At 36.5% G+C, this 13,956-nt stretch overlaps 1 pseudogene; it reads left to right on the top strand.

Moving 5' to 3' along the window:
• Positions 1–9,862, top strand: part of LOC113624193 (E3 ubiquitin-protein ligase Mdm2-like) — a 77,927-nt pseudogene extending 68,065 nt beyond the window's left edge.
• The last annotated feature ends 4,094 nt before the right edge of the window (positions 9,863–13,956 follow it).

Genomic DNA, 13,956 nt, shown 5'->3' with positions numbered 1-13,956 from the left:
CCCTCCTGAGGGGTAAAGGTGGAATTTCCACAAATTTTGAACAGGTTAGCTATTGAATGCTTTCTATGGGCCTGCCCTTTTGGTAAGAAATTTACATTTACATATATCAGAGAATCTTTTGAAGAATCTTTTGAAAGAAGCATTTTAACAACTCCATTTTACAGATAAAGAGTCTAGGATTAGACAGGTAAATCAGGTATATTAGGAAGAGTCAGAGTCAGAACGTAAACCCAGCTCTGTCTTGCTCTAAAACACATGCTTATAAACTACTAGGCAAATTTTTTGCTCGAAGGAAGAAGATGAGCTCAGAGACTTGAACAAGGCTGTGGTCACCAGGCATGGACAGATGAAGCAATTGAGAATATCATTCACTCTAAATAATTTTGCTGTCCTATTCATCTTCCAGCCATTACCATAAAAATGATGAACATGTGTCTGGAAATAAGGAAGTTTATTAACTATAATTTCTCTTATTTTTATGCTGACTTATTATCCAGCTTATCTTGATGTATAGAGAATTGTGGTTCAAGGTAGGGCAGAACACATAAGGATGCAGAAGACATAGAAAGGCAGGGGATAAAAGAGGACAGGGGGTACAGAAGGTCAGAGTCTTGGGGATACAGCAGGGCCAATGGTAAAACAGGGCAGGCAAAGAAGAAATAGATAAGATTATTGCCCTAAAAGATTTTATTGCTTAGTCAGAGAAATAGAATAGATGCATAAAAATGATAGCTAGCATCTTGAATTCACGTATTTTCTGCTAAAAGTCCAACTGATGATCAGAACAAGATATCACTCAAGGAAGAAGGTTATTATATATAGTCTGATTCACAGAAGACGTTGCAAAATGAGCCGATTAGGGAAGGAAATGTCCAAAATTATGAAGGCTCAGTATGGTAAATTTGGTAGAACATGGAATCCAGAATCAGATTTGAAATGAACTTTTCCCTCTTTATGTGACTTTAAGTTATTGCAATGTTTTTAGCCTCAATTGTTATCTGTAAAGTGGGGATAATAATACCTATATCTCAGGTTTGGTGGAGCATTAAATGAAGTAATGTATATAACGTGCCCTGCACCCTTCCTGAAACAATGTGTCTGTTCTTCCTCATCTTTGCTTCAAGCCTAGGATGATCACTGTTCCTCTGCCAATCAACCCCTTAATTAAAGAAACATTTACTGAATTCTTGCTAGATAGTATTCAGTCCTCTAGTTGTTTCAGACTGAGTGGTGAGCAAACCAGGTTTCTGCTTTCTTAGAGTTTATATTTTGTGGGAGTCATAAAAAGCAGAGTAACTAAATAATGCTTATTTAGTTACTCTGCTTATTTCACATGTTGATACATTTTATGAGGTATTAAAAGTGTGATGTGATAGTGAAGGGTAGAGGGGCGTACAACCTCTCTGATAAGGTGATACCTGAATGAGGGGAAATGAGATGACTTTTTCCAGGGGGAATAACATGTGTAAAGACACAAATTTGATGGCTGAGCTTCAGGTATTGGTGGAAGGAAAGAGTGGCCGGAGCTTAGTAAACATGGGGGAGAATGATAGGAGAGAGGCTGGCGCGAAGGCATGGTCCAAAAGACACAGGTTGTTTTAAACCTCAGTAAAGTGTCTGGGTTTATTCTCAGGAGCAGCTGTGACAACGACAGAGAGCCCATGCCAAGGAACCAAGGAGGAGGTGCTGTGGGAGAAACCCTGTGGGCAGATGATGACTCAGTGCCATGATTGGGAATTTAAACAGCCTCCTATGATCACTTCCGAGCTAGATTCAGCTCTTCCCCAGTAGCCCAGAACCTTTTTCTTGCTTGACCAAATGTGATCATTAGACAGTTCACAGTTTTCTCAGCACATTTTTTTTTTCCAAGCCACTGAAACATGTAGCCTGGTCCAGCCACGCTGGATTTTCATTCCAGTGAATAAACTCCCTTTCACTGCCTCTCTGACTGTCCCTTCTGCAATTTCCTGGACGTCTCTCCTATTTGGTTCCTAGTCATGCCTCTGTTACTGTTTTCATTATTTTAAAAATGGAGAGGATGTGTTTCTGCCGAAGTTGCCCAATCTTGTTTTCACTCTATTGGACTCCAAAGTGTGCTATCTGGATGCCGGCAGATGGATGAGGCAGAAAAGCCACTGATTTGATTTTCCCTTTCAATTTTCACATCTTTCACTGCTTGCCTGGTTTTGTTTTCTCTCCTAACAGTGCATCTAAATATATGCCTTTCCTTTCTCTCGAGGTAATCCTTTTTATTTCTTTTACCTGTAACATTTGCCTTTGATGATTTCTGGATATGCCTTTAGGATCAAAGATGTTCTATTCTATGCTTAGTTATCATGTCTGTGCTTTAACTTAGTTACTTCCTTTTGGACTGTGATTTCTATTTTGGGCTTATTTTTTTCAGCTTTCTCTTTTTAGAGATTTTTTTTACTTAGGGTGTCACAATAGGGTTTTCAAATAAACTTTTTGGCCTCCAGAACTTTTAATGTGTCAGATGGTATCTTATTGTTGGTATTTGGAAAGAAAAATACCACCTCAGAGAGGCTCAGTATTCCCACACAAGTTCTGTGTTTTTCCTCCTGTTTTAACACCCCGCCATTAGTTGGTATACACTCCCTAAATCAGGTCTCCACTGAAGCCAAAAAGCAGCTACCCAACCATTGGGCAGTAAATCTAAGAAGCCTGCTCAAGTAAGTGTCTTTAGGAAATTTAAAATAATTTCCTGCTACTGCTCCCTTACTTCCCAGAGATCAAAACAATCACAGGAATTCAAAATGCCGTGTCACGTGTCCACGATGGTGTTAGAGTGCACACAAATTGTATGTTTATGAAAGGACATCTTCCTAGCTAAATATTTGGAATCTCTCTATATTTATTGTATAATTGCCATCTTTATTATTTCCTCCTTCTGTTTTAATTTTTTAAGGACACCTAGTTTTCCTTGTTAGCTGACAGAGTTTACCCTCAGCTATATATATTGTGCTTTGTAACAATACTTATTCGTTTATGTTTGTCTAAATTATTTGCAGTTTTCATGCTTTAATATACTTTTCAATGACATATAGGGTTGACTTCTATGGACATGCACCATTCCTTTTTCATATAAGTTTTGTTCAATTTTGACCCCAGATTTCAAGTAAACATTTAAAGTTTGTCATGAAATATATCATACCTATATCTCTAGGTATTTCTACAATTTGCTGGTTGAAGAGTGGTATTGATAAAACTATAGACAGACATTAGTATGCATCGGCATCCTATTTCATTTTGTTTGAATGCATATATTTTCATCATTATAAAAACAATATAACCACAGTGTAAAATTATGAGAAATTTAAAAATGAAAACTTACTATCTTAATGTAATCATACTATCTTACTATAAACATGCTTGAACTTCATATTATATAGGTTCAGTTCTTGGGATGCTTATGATGCTTCTATACATCCAGAACTTGCTAGATCCTGGGAAGATAAAGAAGAAATGGAACAGCCTCTGAGCTCACAAAGGGTCCCAGTGGAGATGGAAGCCTCCTACAAAGCCAACAAAGAGACCATCTTATAATAATGTGTCAGAGTCTAGGATAGAACTGTTAGCAGGAACCTTAGGTGTACATAGAAAGGAAGTAGAGATAGAGTCTCAGAAAAGATAATTCCTGGGTGTTATCTTAAGGAATAAGTTGGGCTGCCTCAAAATAGGAAGGACAGGAAGATCATTCCAGGAAAAAGAAATACACAAATCAAAGCTCATACTACAGCTTTACTTGGAGTACTATAAATAATTCACTGTTGCAGGAATATAACCTAAGTGGTGAGAAATATTAGACATTAAATTTTTGGCCACTTCAATCTAGTCTGTGCATCACACTTTTGAAAATAGTTTTAATCAAAGGAAATGTAAATATAGAGCTGTATTTATTTTTATACACACATATGTATATGTATATATATATATTTATGCATATGCGTGCATATATACATATGGCTGGGTGTGTGGCATATTGCATTTAATATAAAGTCATATGGCTACATTGCATTTTATTTAACAATTATTGTTGCATATTACATATTGTTAAATTTAAAATAAATATTGTTCAATATTAAATATTATTAAATATTGCTAAATAAAAAAATAATATTATGGCTACTGCTCAAATTAATATCATTAATCTCAGGTTTTTGTTTTTATTTTGTGTAGCCTGGATTATTCCTTTAGAGTATGTTTCAAGGCTTAATCTAACGAAACATAAAAACACACCTTCATGTGTTTTATGTTATCATGGCTCTTTATATATATTAGAAATTACTTAATAAGATAGTTTTTGCACAATTTAACCTCTTATCCACAATGCAAGTTTGAATTCATACATTTCCCAACAGCCACTGCTAACACTGGTGATTTTTTTCCCCTTAAGTTTTGCTAATTTATTTGGCAGAATATATCTTAGTCTTTAGTATCAGTCCTTGTGATACAATGAGAATTATTCTCATGTCTTAATGATGTTATAAGGATTAAGTAATGAATGAAAATTGCCTAACACACTGGCACATGTAAGTGTTCGATAAATTATGGCTATCATGTTATTGTTATCACTCTGACTAATAAAGACTATCTTGATCTATTTTTTTTCTCTTCCTGGATCTAGTGGGGAATTAATAACTTAATCAATACTTAATGCTCATGTTAGAAAGCATTTTTATTTTATAGTAGTGATTGACTACCAGTACACAAAGCCCACAACTAAGATGAGGTGCAAATGTAATGCAACGATTTCAAATCTCCCCCAAAGTATCAGTCCATGTAGCCTCTTTAGCTTCATTACAATTTAGTCAAATTCCTAAGGTTCAAACCAAGGAAAAATAAATAATGTAACCAAATGGATCTGCCACATTCAGGGAGGGAAGATGACTCTTAGCTCTGTATCTTATATCAAAAATCTTCACTTGTACTAGAAAATATAAAAAAGTGGAAGTGAATCAAGTGTCTTAAATACAAGATCAGTTAAAGAAAAATGATGGAAGGAAAAATGTGGAAATAAATGTGTACTTTGTAGATATTACGAGATTGAGTTTTAAGCACCTGTGTATAATCTTTATGTTGGCCAAAAATGTTAGGCTGAGCTATAAAAACAGACAATTAAATAAAAACCATATTATAAAAAAAAGAACATATCAGTGTAAAGCATATCAAAGAACATATCACTGATAGTTACAGCAGTGGTACATTTTGTTTCCTTTCCTGAATAACCCGATCTCTCCTTTTTTTAATAGTCAGGTTTATTGAAATAAAATTTACATATAGTAAAATTCACCCTTTTTAGGTATTTATCTCAAAGCATTTGTCCACTCAACCTAAGCTGTCAAATTTATAGTCATAATGTTGTTCATAATGTTCCTGTATATTTTAATGTCTTTGGATCTGAGGTGAGGTTCCCTCTTTTATTCTTGGTATTGGTAATTTGTATCTTCTCTCTTTTTTTCTTAATTAGTCTGGCCAGAGTTTTATCAATTTTATTATTGATCTTTTCAGTTTTGGTTTTTTTGATTTTCTGTATTTATTTTATATTTTGAATTTTACTTAGTTTTTCTCTTTTTTATTTTGAATTTAATTTGCTCTTCTTTTTCTACTTTCTTAAGTTGAATCTCCAAAGATTGATTAGAAACATTTCTTTTTTCCCATTGTTACCAATTTTTTCTAAGCACCACTTAAACGGATCACATAAATATTGATATGTTGTATTTTTACTTTCATTTAATTCAAAATCTCTCCTAATCTCTTTTTTGTTTTCTTCTTTGACACAGGATTTATTCAGGGGTATATTTTTTAAGTTCAAAATATTTGATAATTTTCCAATTATTATCTATTGATTTCTAGTTTCATTCCATTGTGGTCTGAGGATATATGTTGTGCAGTTTCATTCTAGAATCTGTGTCACAGAATATGATCTATCTTGGTGAATAGTGTGTGTGCGCTTGAAAAAAAATGTATTCTTCTGTTTTTAGGTTTCTGCCCTCTGTCCTGTAAATGTTAAGTAGGTCAAGTTAGTTGACAGTGTTGTTCTTACTGATTTTTACTTTACTTATCCTATCAATTACTGAGATATCTCCAACTATAATTCTAGATTTTATACTAGTCATTTTTAAAATGCCATGTGTAGTGGCACTGATTCTTAATGTCTAATAAATTAGCAAACTTTTTATATTTGCTTAAAGCCACATAATTAGCCAAAATGTGTCTGCTAAATTCAATGTAATTTGGGTTTTAGTCACAATAAGAAGCATCAGATACTTTTCACTGAGCAACAAATAATAGCAGCTATTTATGTGTTCATGGATAATATAATCAAAGACATATTTTGGTATTTGGGGATCTATCCCTATTTTTAAAACTTTCTAAATATCACTAACCAAAAGGCAAGACACTAGAATTCTTCTGACATTAAGATCCTGGGCTATGACTTTTAGAAAATTCCCATTTTAAGGCTTAATTGCATCAGCTGTAAAAGAACAAAGGTCAGCTGAATGAGATTTTAAGACTGCTTTCTGCGACCTCATCTTCTTCATCAAAATCAGCATACTTATTTTATTTACAATTTGTTTTACTTTTAGAGCCTACCACTTTTTTTCTATGAGGTAACTTACCAAAATGAGCTTCACTTCGTCAATTACAAAATAAGATCATAACACAGCCCTACCTATATACCAGGAAATTGTAATAAATAAGAAGATAAACAGAAAATTTATTTTGCCCTGGTCAAGAATTGTATACAACCAAGTTGATATTATCATAATGATCATTATCTGCCAAAAACACTGACATGGTAGTGAAAGTTGCTACTTTCCTCTGAAATATACAAAATAACACTTCTGCCCCAGAAACTTAATTATACCTGTCCTATCATTTTGTATAAGTCTTTGAATGGTCTTATATTGTTTCTAACTCAACATTTCATGATCTTTCCTTCCCTAGGCAGCTAATTAAATCAGTGATGGAACTGTTCAATTCATACTAAGGCAATCAGGAATTTCTATTTCTTCTCAACTAGTTCCCTCAATAATTGCACAGTTTCTTTTTCTAGAATCTCAAAGAAGCAAGACTGAATGAACTTAATGGCTTACTTTCAGAGCCACAAACATAACTGACTTCTCAAGATTTTGGCCAACTGGCATCCATCTGAATGGAAGATGGTTTGACTGGTCAAAACTGAGCTAGAGGGACTTCCCTGGTGGCGCAGTGGCTAAGAAACCACCTGCCAATGCAGGGGACACGGGTTTGAGCCCTGGTCTGGGAATATCCCAGTTGCCGAGGAGCAACTAAGCCCACAAGCCACAACTACTGAGCCTGCGAGCCACAACTACTGAGCCTGCGAGCCACAACTACTGAAGCCCACGTGCCTAGAGCCCGTGCTCCGCAACAAGAGAAGCCACCGCAATGAGAAGCCCAGGCACCACAACGAAGAGTAGCCCCCGCTTGCTGCAACTAGAGAAAGCTGGCACATAGCAACGAGGACCCAACGCAGCCATAAATAAATAAATATTTTTTTTAAAAAATGAGCTAGACTGAGCCCTAATGTGGCTTTTGATTAATCTACTCGAATGCTTCTGAATTTGTGCCATCTACTTTAAAAAGAAATCAAAAGCATGATTTCTTATTTTTCATCCAGAGAGGATTAGTGGAGAGAAAATTAAGTTCCCTCATTTAAGTAAGTACCTCAGGGAACTATTCACCTATCAATGTATAGGAGAGTTTCAGCCTGTGGCTTACCCAATTTCATTAGCATTAATGGGAGTTTTTTTGTGAAATCCTGTGTGAATCATCGCTTTAGGAGTTCTGTAAGAGTATGTTGATTACTGTTATTTTGGTAATGGCTCTGTTCTGCAGTTCCAACTTTTAACTCATTAGGCTTGCAATAGATGCTAAATTTTGGAAGGAATCAGACTTGGACTTCTGAAGGTAATTAAATCAGAGCAGTATCACATAGAATCATTCACCATTGTGAATGTTAGATGCTGTTACGTGTTAGGTCCCAGGTGTTCTACTGGCTTGCTGTCTACAGTGTGCGAAGACTGAAATTTAAGTTTTTAGATTTCACCTAATTATGTTTTATTACTGTGTACTCATCTATGAATATTCTTACTAAAGCCCTCTATCTTTTCTTCGTTGATGGGCCATGAATTCTGCACCCATTCGGATGACCCTTCAAGCACCCTGCCTTCCCTTTTACTCAGCTTCATAATATTTAGTGACCTTTATATAGCATGAAAAGAGAACTTGTGTCCAAACCTGGGCAATTTTGAAAATGAAAAGGGGAATTGGTGGAGGATGGGGAGACTTGAGTGCACATGTGCAAACGCCCAGTGACGCGCAGGGAGACCCAAGCAAGCCGGCGCCCCTCGAGCCTGTGAGGTCTGCGTGCCTGAAAGGAAGATGTGCAGAGAAGCCCAGCCGGAGGGGTATCCCTAATACCTCTAGGGGTCCCACTTCTTTCACCTCCCAGAAACCTCCTCCAGACCTAGTGTGTTCCTGAGCCCCAGAGGCCTGGGATATGAGTGGTTTGGGAATTCAGAGGAAGAAGTGATGACTTCTGAGAAGAAAATTCAGATGAACTACCTGGCGAATGACAAAGAAAGCACAGAAATCTGATAGCGTTTCTCTTTCTTTGATGAAAGCCTGTTTTTCTGCGTAATGAGGGATATATGTTGTGCAAGAAGTAGCAGAGAATTCACAGAGGTGCCATCAAATCCGGACCGTGATGCCGGTGTGAGTGAACATTCAGGTGGTTGGAGCAGGATTCAGTTTCAGATGAATTCTCTGGAATTTGAAGTTGAGTCTCGATTCAGAAGATGATAGCTTTAGTGCGGAAGAATAACTCTCGAGAAAGATGGCGAGGTATATCAAGTTCCTGTACATCAGACATGGAAGAGTGATACAGACTCACTTGAAGAAGATCCTGAAATGTCTTTAATTGACTACTGGAAGTGTACTTTATGAAATGAAATCAACCCTCCCCTTCCACTGCCTTGCAACAGACGTTGGACCTTTTGTGAGACTTAGCTTCCTGAAGATAAGGGGAAAATGTCAGAGAAAGCCAGTCTAGAAAACTCAACACAAGGGGAAGATGGATTTGATGTTCCTGATTGGGAAAAACAAAAAACAAAACCCTACAGTGAATGATTTCAGAGTCATATGCTGAAGAAAATGATAAAATTCACCTGAGCCTCTCAGTCCCAAGAAGGTGACCACTGTTCTCAGTCATCAACCCTTACAGCACCACTTCTAACAGCCAGGAAGATGTCAGTGCGTTTGAGAGGGAAGAAACACAAGACAAAGAGGCGAGTATGGAATCTAGCTTTCCTCTTAATGTCATTGATCCTTGTGTGATTTGCCACAGTCCACCTAAAAATAGTTGCATCCTCCGTGGCAACACAGGACATCTTATGGAATGTTTCACATGTACAAAGAACCTTTAAAAAGTATGCAAGATGAGTAACTTCTAGAGATTTGCTGTACAAAATAGTTTATATATATGTATATACATATACATATGTAGTTAACAACATAGTATTGTGCACTCAAAATATGTTGAGGCTAGATCTCATGTTAAATCTTCTTACACACAAACAAGAACATAAGGAAATGGATTTGGTTAGTACCTTGATCATGGTGGTAACATTACAGGTGTATGCTTATGTCCAAACTCATCAAAATGTATACATTAAATATGTGCAATTCTTTTGTATATCAATTATACATCAAAAAGCTTTAAAAGAGAGAGAGAGAGAGAAGTAAGCCTTGCCCAGTATGAAGACAGCTAATTCAAATGATTCTGCTAATTTATTTCCCCGAGTTGACCTATCCATAAAAGTAGCATTATATATTTCTAACCATATAACCCTAAACGTTTAGACAACCATAACAAGTGCTTTTATTTTTTTACATATATCAAAGCAAGAAAGTATCTCAGTCCATGTATATTTTTTCTCTTAATAGTATAATTTACCTACTTTGGCGGGGATAGTGAATATTTGCTTTCATTTAGGAAAATGTAACTTCTGTTTATATTTGGATTTTAATACAATTTGAATTGGATATACAGCTCATCCTTTACCCCTACTCCTTATGTTTTAAATCTTATCTACTTTCTATTAAATGAGAAGTATCTGATATATATGTGTGTGTGTGTGTGTGTGTGTGTGTGTGTGTGTGTGTGTGTGTGTGTGTGTGTGTGTGTATACACATATATAGAACATTTAAATGTAACGTATTTAGTACTTTCCGTGTAAGGAGAAAAATTTTGTGTGAAATATTCAATATTGATATTTTAGATACCCCTTAATCTTGTGAGTCTTAGTCTCTCTGCTCTTTCAGAGCCTCTTAAAATACCCTTTCCGGATAAAAAAATAAATTGGTAGTTATATTTGGTGTTATGTAGTTAAATTGTACTTCTTTTTCTTTGGCTACTTTAGTATATAAAGAATTGGTGGTAAAGACGTTGTCAATTGAGAAGTCTTTGAGAATAATCATAATTTATCCACAAGACAAAACTTTTAAGGCTCCATAGTAGAATATGGAGTTGTCCTGGTGGGAGGGGGGCTCAACTCTGTATATCAGGCATTTTTTCACACTCAATTTCAGGATTTAGCGGAATCTATTGTTTCCTCTAAGTTGAAAGCAAATCTAACACACTCTGAAGTACCCTCTTGGATTCTGGATTCCATGGTTCCTGGCAGTTTCCTAGGTTTCAGACATTTGCTTAAGGCTAACTCTAGGAACCAGTGAATTCGGAAAGATGAATTCAGAAATGTGATAACAGAAGAAAATGTTCATTTTAAAACTAGCCAGAGCTCTATTTACAATAGCCCGGAGATGGAAACAATCTAAGTGTCCATCATCGGATGAATGGATAAAGACGATGTGGCACATATATACAATGGAATATTACTCAGCCATAAAAAGAAACGAAATTGAGCTATTTGTAATGAGGTGGATAGACCTAGAGTCTGTCATACAGAGTGAAGTAAGTCAGAAAGAGAAAAACAAATACTGTATGCTAACATATATATATGGAATTTAAGGGGAAAAAAAATGTCATGAAGAACCTAGGGGTAAGACAGGAATAAAGACACAGACCTACTAGAGAATGGACTTGAGGATATGGGGAGGGGGAAGGGTAAGCTGTGACAAAGTGAGAGAGTGGCATGGACATATATACACTACCAAACGTAAAATAGTTAGCTAGTGGGAAGCAGCCGCATAGCACAGGGAGATCAGCTCAGTGCTTTGTGACCACCTAGAGGGGTGGGATAGGGAGGGTGGGAGAGAGGGAGATGCAAGAGGGAAGAGATATGGGAACATATGTATATGTATAACTGATTCACTTTGTTATAAAGCAGAAACTAACTCACCATTGTAAAGCAATTATACTCCAATAAAGATGTAAAAAAAAAAAAGAAACATCTAAATATAAGCCAATAAAATCTCATCATACACTCCCCAAAAAACAAAAAAAAAAACTAGCCAGAAAGGTCATAGTTTTTTTCTGAATTATCCAAAAATTATGTATCACTTTTCTTCAAGAAAGACAGGGTCAGAACATAGGATTCTAAAGTATCTCTCAAACTGTGTACATTAACTTTTTGATTTATGTTTAAATGTGAGTCATATTTGAAGCAAAGTAGTATAGATTACCATTTTTATTTAGGTTCCAATGTTTCTCTCCTGTATATGACAGTTGTACGTACTTAGGTGAGGGCAATAAAATCAACTGAACTGTAAGTTTAGAATAGAACTGAGGGGTCATTTTGCACAGCAACTTGTATGCTAGTCACTGACAGAACATGGCTATTATAAATTTCAAAAACAAAAATACACACTCACACACACACGACTTACCATGTATGCATATGTAAGTAGGAAACAAATGGCTGAAGAGACCAGTCTTCAGCCAAAGGGTGATACTCAAATACAGTAGAGCTTTATTAGTTTGTAATTTATAATATATCAAATAGAACAAAGTAGAATTCACCCTTTCTGTGGAAAGTTGGTAGTAATAATGAGAATATAAACAATGTATATCCAGGGTATATGCATGTAATGATTACACTATTTATAAAATACTCATATCTATGTGAAAACGGAGTCTCATTCCACATGCCTATGGATTACTAATGTAGTCTTGATTACATTTTAGGTTTAGTATTCATATTTATTGATTTACAAATAAATACATGATTTATTAAGTGCTTGATTAAGAAAAAACTGAAAGGGGAACTATTAATGATTATGTAAGGATGACAAGCATAAAATGAGTCATCTTACCTCTAACCCCAACCTTCGGATATACCCCCTCACCCTGGTACACCCCTGGTCCTTAAATTCTGGAAAAGTTTCATTTATAACACCCCAGTTTTTTTGTTTTTTTGGTTTTTTTTGCGGTACACAGGCCTCTCACTGTTGTGGCCTCTCCTGTTGCGGAACACAGGCTCCGGATGTGCAGGCTCAGCGGCCATGGCTCACAGGCCCAGCCGCTCCACGGCACATGGGATCTTCCCGGACCGGGGCACGAACCCGTGTCCCCTGCATCGGCAGGCGGACTCTCAACCACTGCATCACCAGGGAAGCCCTCTAGTTTTTTAATACAACTTTCTACCCTCCAAGTTCTCCACTTAGTATTATTCCCAACTTATCTGTATCCTATTCTACTCCTGTGCACATCCTTCTCAATTTTGAATAGATTTCAAGTCGACCCACTCTCTGATATCCTCCTTTCACTTGGTCTATTGTCATTCTCTCGCACCCGCCTTACAGAACACTGATTTTGGACCACACCAATTGTCCTTCCTTAATCAAGAGCCAGGCTAGGTACACTGTTCAGAGAAGAATGAGTGCCTCACAAAGTACCGTTCCTTTAAACATATTTTCACTAACATGAAATAGGCCCTCAAGACCTTCTGGCAATCCTGTTCTCTCATCATCACTACACTGGTTATTTTAAGGCCGTCTCCCTTAAGCCTTCTACATTCTACCTCTTATTTCAGAGAAAATAGATGCCATTTAAATTGGAAATGTGTCAACGCCAGATCCACAAAGGTAAATGAACCTGGACTCTTATTTTTGTCTTTTACACTCACCACAGTGTAAGAGAGACCTTCCTCCTTTGTAAGATTAATTCATTCACTTCCGTTCTGGAATCTATAGCTTTCTACTTTCCAAGAGACCTTGCTACATTGATTGTTCCCCCTTTTAAAGAAAACAATTAGCTAACATGGGTTGAAAGTATACTGACACACATCTACAGATGAAAAGACTGAGACCGGGACAAATGTCCAAAGTCATGCTGCTTAAAAATGGAAGAGCTAGAATGGAGATTGACATGTGTGACACCATTGATAGAGGAATTATTTGCTACCATATATTGACTGCATCACATAATCATTTAAACAGCCTCAGCTCTCTCTCATCCAAATATAATCTTGGAATCAGTGTCTATTCTTCCTGTCTCTCATTTTCATATCTCCCATTTACTCATTCGTTCACAAGGATCAGGCTTTACCTTGCTAGGTTCCTCTGACAGCTCAATTTCGCTGTGATCATCTGTGAGCTCCTTGCTGTCAAAACCACTTCTCCGTTCTGAGTCTTACTTGATATCTGATGTTTTTAATCACTCAATGTTCTAAAGAATGTTCTTTCACTGGGCTCTGTGACATCACAGGTTTTAGCTTTCCTTCTACCTCTGGCTGCTCTTTCTTGGTTTCCTTCATATATTCCTATTTCCTTAAATGGTTCTCAATTATCGATTGTCAATAGGATTTAGTCCTTGGCCACATCATCTGTTATGATGACCTAGATGAGTACCTGTTTTGCAGAGCTTCCCAGAAATGCAAGGAAAGTCTGTTTGAGCTCTTATTCACCACCATCACCTCCACCCTCTCACACATACTTAAAGTTTTAGAGTTT

The sequence above is a fragment of the Aethalodelphis obliquidens genome, unplaced genomic scaffold (assembly GCF_003676395.1).
Source record: "Aethalodelphis obliquidens isolate GAN/ISIS:26980383/991018 unplaced genomic scaffold, ASM367639v1 scaffold12, whole genome shotgun sequence".
Lineage (NCBI taxonomy): Eukaryota > Metazoa > Chordata > Mammalia > Artiodactyla > Delphinidae > Aethalodelphis > Aethalodelphis obliquidens.
The sequence above is the reverse complement of the archived record's forward strand: the minus strand, read 5'-3'. Positions and strand labels throughout refer to the sequence as shown.